This window comes from Chrysoperla carnea, chromosome 2, assembly GCF_905475395.1.
Source record: "Chrysoperla carnea chromosome 2, inChrCarn1.1, whole genome shotgun sequence".
In the NCBI taxonomy this organism is placed as follows: domain Eukaryota; kingdom Metazoa; phylum Arthropoda; class Insecta; order Neuroptera; family Chrysopidae; genus Chrysoperla; species Chrysoperla carnea.
Genome location: NC_058338.1, coordinates 94,591,736 through 94,598,244, shown reverse-complemented (window position 1 = coordinate 94,598,244; position 6,509 = coordinate 94,591,736).

Here is a 6,509-nt window from a genome sequence, read left to right as displayed (position 1 = left end):
AGTAAAAAGGATTTGATAGAGCATGATAATGTTTTCTTTTTTTTTAAATCAAAAGCCTGCCTACATGAAGATCAAGACCTTCATGCTTATATTAGACCTACATACCAGTTTTTTTTTCATTAAATATGCATTAAACAATAATGAATAATCCCCTGCCTAAATTACAACTGTTAATTTAAATTATTTTAAATTATTCATTTACAAGTAGATATAAATAAATTCGTAATTCTTAACTGTTTCTATCTTGCTTATAGAGTTTCTTAGTTTAGATTATTACTTTTATTATCTTTAAACAGATGAAACTATAATAATTGTTAACTAATTTTAATAGACCAACAAATTTCATCAAACTTTTCGACATTATAACAATTCAAGAATTTAGTACATGAGCAATAAAAAAGGTTCTACTATATCGTTGCTGATGCTTGCTGAACACTATCAGGATAGGTCATTTCATATCATCCACACTCTTGGGAGGATATAATTATCACAATTCAAAGGATCTCGCAATATTAGATAGGAAAATGGCCTTCTGCTAAACTTTTTCAAACCGCCCCAAATGGTTTTTCGAATAATTCTGATCAAAAGCTCCCACGACCATATTTACTGATTAGTTTTCAAACTAGGAGATGTATAACTATAATGTATATGTAGTATTGATCGCCCGTAGCTCGAAAACTACCCGTTAAAAAATTTTGTGGCCATGAGAGTTTTTGATCAGAACGATTCGGAGAGCATTTTGGAGGCGATTTGAAAAAGTTTCACAGAAAGCTATTTTGCTACTCATTTACTAAAACTATAATATATTCGTAGCTTTGATCGCCCGTAGCTCGAAAACTACTCGCTAAAAATTTTTGAGGCCGTGAGAGCTTTTGATCAGAATGATCCAAACAACATTTTAGGGTGGATTAGAAAGAGTCACAGAAAGCCATTTTCTTATGTTGCAGGGCTCTTTAATATTCTTCCAATTACAGAAGTTTATTTTATAATGATGCTATTTCTCTAAGGTACTCCCGTTTTCATCAATTCATGTCAGATTCCACTGATAAAAGCCTCTTCACCCTTACTCAATTTCTTTAGGTATACTCTGAAACTACGATGCCTTGTAGCGTGTTTCAAATTTTTGTGTGTGTAGTTTCCCAATATAATTTGGCCGCTTATAGTCGGGTAGATTTCTGTTCTATATAGGGACATTTCTTTCTCTTGTATATTTATTCCGTAACTTCTACGTCTGTCTGAAAAACTAACTGAAATCATAATTCTCCTAGCCCAGCTTTCTAAAATTATTATTAAGCTCTAGAGTAAAACAATATGCCATACTGTTTCCTGAGGTATTCAGAATATAACTGTTCCATCCCAGGAGATACGATCTGATTCTGCAAAGGATCATATTTCTTAACAAGTTAATTGCTTTTTGCCCATATTTCCATTGGCTCTAAAAACAGCTTTAATTTCCTTGCCTAGATTGTTTATATTAACTGAAACCATTTTCGAGCTCCGAATAGAGTTAATTCTTTTATCTATAGAAAAATTGTTATCATCCATCATGTGTAAATGAGTCTAGAAACACTGTATTTCAGCTTTTGGACACGGCCTATAATTAAAGTCAAGCCTTTTCTTTGAAGTTTTAAAAAGTAATATTTTTCGAAGCCTTCAGAATTGGAAACACACGCTGCTAAAATTTAAAAAGTGGTTAATAGCGTTATTTGAAAATCAAAATTGTTTATCGTCACGATTTTACCATAATATATCGATACGTCTTATAACTATATACATTTATTTTGGAACCATTTTGGACAAAACAGTTTGATTTTGGAACCATAAAAGTTAAATATCTCAAATAATGATATTGGATTTAACTCCAATAGCAATACAATGTAACACTTCTAGATGAAGCGCAAAATTAAATTTTAGCAGCATAGAGATAAAAAAAATGAAACAATTTCCAAAATTACTTACCTTACATAAACATTACTTAACTTTTTTTGTTACTTACAGAGGGTTAATTTCAATAATGCTACTTACTTTTATTTACTATTCTTGTCCTATTAATACATCTAAATTTTCAAATTGGTCTAATTAACACTAGCCCCACAGCATAATTCAAATTCATTAAGAAACTAATGTTGGGATAAATAAAACAATAATCAAAAACTTCTAAAATGAATTTTTAAAATATGTAGCCCTAGAAATCTTGTATTCTATAAGATGAATTAATTTTTAAATCATAAATATTCAATTTGAAAAATGAGTGACTTATTAACCCTACATGAAAGAACTAGTCGAATGTTGATACTGAGATTTTAACGCATGTTGATTTTATACCCCATGTTGCTTTGATTTATGTGCGTTTTTGATCGCGTATATGCAAACGTTAATGCTAACAGGTGTCGATTTCAAATAGCGTCTATCTACAATGTGTTGTATTTCAGATGAAGACTCTCAAAATTTATATGGGAATATCGATCTGGAATTTTGCACAGTAATACAGGGTTATGGATCACATTTTTTTTAGATACTCAACCGAAATCTAAATTTTAAACTACTAAGCATAAAATTAAAACTTTTATAACTAGTATGCTATGGAATGTAAAATCTGGAAAAATTGATAATTTAATAGTGTTATGTATTCAAATATTTCAATAAACTTAATTAACGAATTACGATAAGCAAAATATTAAGAATCGGACTATTTGTCAATTTGTAGTAGGCTGAGTTTAAAGTTCTGATTTCGGTTAAATACCTTAAAAATGTGATCCATCATCTTGTGATGTATGATTGCGCAAAATTTCAAATCGATATTCTTATAAATAACGAAAATATGAGAGTGTTTTCATTTTAAATGAGACACACTGTACATAATAAGATGATTGAACTAAGATTTGTTTCCTTACTCGAGTAGCTGTAAAAAATTTTCCCCGTATATTGCGATGATATAAAGAAATAAAATTTTTTAAAAGAAATCGTTTGTTTTTTAATTGATTTACGCTCTGTTTAATTTCACCAATTGTGTATATATTTTCATATATAATATTTTAAAAAATATATTTATATTGAATAATTAATTACGTTTAATGAAATCATCAACAGCCATATTAACCGACTGTTGCATCTAAAAAAAAAACAAACAAAAACAAAACAAGTAAACACAACATCCAATTCGACAACATACCAAAAAAAACAAAAATAAACAAAAAAAATTTACATTTCAAACTCAAAATTTAATTCCACTACATATTTAGTAACACTCTGAATATAAAAATAATTAACTTATTCAAATTTCTTGAAATATTAAATAATTTGTTGTTTTTTTTTTAATATTACTTGATTTTTTATCTTTCACTGATCAATATTGTATTCTGGGTTGTATGCAGAGAGAAAGAGAGATCATTTTTATATTTTACAGTATTATTTATATATTATGTAAACAAACAAGAGTGTTCCAGAATAGTTATTCGTATAATTTCAAAATTGATCTTATTTAATTCTAACATTTAGTTTGTTATAGCCTTGGAGCTCGAAACATTTTTCACATTCTATTCCATAACTGGTAATCGATTGATGAACACTTTAAATTATAAAGTTGTTATTGATTAAAAAGTAACATTTTTCGAAAAAAAATTTTCAATAAATCCAATAAAAGTGGTTTGTTTTTCTATAAAGACCATTTTTCTCCAAATTGAATGAACAAACGCACAAAAAGCAAAATTTTTTCTAGCAATTACTGTCTGGACCATTCGGTTTACAAACAAATATTTCAAACAAAAAATGTTTGCATATTTATAAAGAACAACTTTCTAATTTAAAGCGTTCGTCTAACCCTTGTCAGTTATGAATCAGAGTTAGGTTTTAATTTAACCTAAAAACTTAGATCGAATTCGATGCCGGTATAAGATGCGTGCCTTTGAAACCTAACATTTTTCGTTTGATGCATTTTTCTCGATTAAATTTATTAATCGAGTTTCAGGCATATGTCAACTTAAAAAAGAAGCACCTTGTATTCTCTGAGCTGAATACGAAAAAAGGATTTAATTACTATAGATATGATTAAAGATTGATAACTATACGATAGACAGAATTTTCTATCAAAAGAAACTTCTCGTACGCATCAACCCCCTTTCTCCTTCTATAGATAGATAAACCCCATATAAATGATATTAATTCACGCATAGATTTTTGTTAAAACAACTTTGTTGAATTCGTGATTATAAGTTTGTAGAAAGTTGATGTGTTTTAAGATCTAAACAAAAAAAATAGAAATTTAAGAATAACTGTTCAAAGAACATGCTCTGTCTGTATAAAATCGATTGCAAAACAAAAAAACATAATTATTGTTAAATTAATGGCACTTCTTCTTTTACATAAATGTTAGAACTTTTTTTCCCTTTGTGTATTGAGATCGAATTCATGATTTAAAATTATTATGCATACATTTATAATTCTTTTAAGAAAATTTTTATTTTTACGAAGTATTCAAATTTAAAATTAGTGATTATCAATGCTAATTATTATAGAAGATTGCAAACTTTTTGGATATGTACACATTTTAAACATGTAATGTGTAAATTCGAAGTGTCTAGCCAGCCGAAGCTTCTATCAGAGTTTTAGGAGAAAGTTTCAAAATATCTGGCATATTAATAACGACACTGTTGCGTTAAAGATATCTTATGGAAATATTCTACAAGACCCATATTGAAAATTTAATAGAGAAAATGCTTCAAACGAAAAATGTCGAACTGACAAACATTAGATGAACGCTTTAAATTACAAAGTTGTTCTTTATAAATACGCAAACATTTTTTGTTTGAAAGATTTGTTTATAAACCGAACAGTTGAGACAGTAATTGGTGGCAAAAATGTAGCTTTTTATGCGTTTGTTCATTAAATTTGAACAAAAATGGTCTTTATAGAAAAATGAATCACTTTTATTGGAAAATTTCTTTCAGAATGTCTAGATTTCGAAGAAAAAATTATACGAAATAACAATTTTGATATGAAAAAACAATTTTGGGTAAAACTTTTCAGTCCGTTTTTGCCCAAACTGTACGGTTTGTGGACAAATGTTTCGAACAAAAAATAATACTTTTTTAATCAATAACAACTTTCTAATTTATAGTGTTCATCTATTGATTACCAGTTATGGAGTAGAGTGAGCTTTTCATTGAACTTGAAAACCTAGGCAAGTTTAATATCTGCATAAGATGTGTGCCTCCACACCCAATATTTTTCGCTTGAAGCATTTTTATCGATAAAAGTTATTTTTCAAGCATATGTGAACTTATTTTACAAGATTGAAAACAAACTATAGTCCTTTTATCTATCGTCAGGTAGAGTCTTTCTTAGTATTAAAATCCAATAATATCGCTGTGTCATTCTCTCAGTTCTACGCCCTACTAAGGGTCATGAAAATTCAACCTAGAAAGATACGTACAAAAATATAGCTTAGCTTAAAACTGTGTACATTTCCAAAAAAAAGCAAGCATCCATTTACCTTAAAAAAAAGTTTAAATTCTTCATTAAAAAATATTAATCCAAAATATTTTAAAATATTTTTTTAGATAATAAAATTTTTCTTAGTTAGAGAGGCCGCTAAATAAATTTACGTTAACAGATCTAGGATAAAATTGGATGATTTTTCATTTTGGACTGGGGGAAAAGACGGAGGAAAGAGGTTGACATTAGAGGATTTAAAATGAATGGGAACGTAATATTTGTAAAGCCTCTTCAAATTCAAAAACTAATTTATCAAATGAAATTTTAATTTTTTTAACCTAGAAGAAAATACTTTTTTTTGGTAATTCTAAATATTAAAGTAAAGAATTATAAAATAGACAAAAAAAATTTCCGGAAATTGATTTTTTTTAATTCGTCTCATATCTTTTTTTAAAGTGGTTTGGCTGTCACCTGACTAATCAACTAGTCAATTTGTATGATGAAAATGATCTAAAATTATCGTAAGCTAGGCAATTTGTATGACGTAAATGTATTAAAATGCTCTAAAAATATCGTAAAAGCGTCAAAAACCAAACTTTTTTATGTTTTCTTTTTGGAGGTAAAGTAACAGAATCTGTGATAAATTTTCTTCATGATGAAAACTTTTTTGAAGTTCAATCACCGATTAATTTTGTACAATTAACATTATTGTTCTTCCACAAAGGTAATGTGGTAAAAATCACAATTTTAAAATGAAATAATTAAAAATTTTGTCTCCCAAGAGATCCCAAAACTGTATTAATTGTGATCAAGGGACTTCATTTATCGCAACAAAAAAAAAAACATATACCGTACTTGCTCAAACAGCCGAACCACTTTAAATAGGTTCATGTTTCATGAAAGTGCTTTGAATGAACAGGTTAATCGTTCGTGAATTTGAACGATATCAGGTTATTGTAAAAACTGAATTAAAATTTTTTCTGTGAAAAAATAATCCTGAAAATTTGTTGAGATAAATAATTATATAGCGTATACTTATAAATTTTGATTTCATTCTTGGTTAAAAATAATAATTA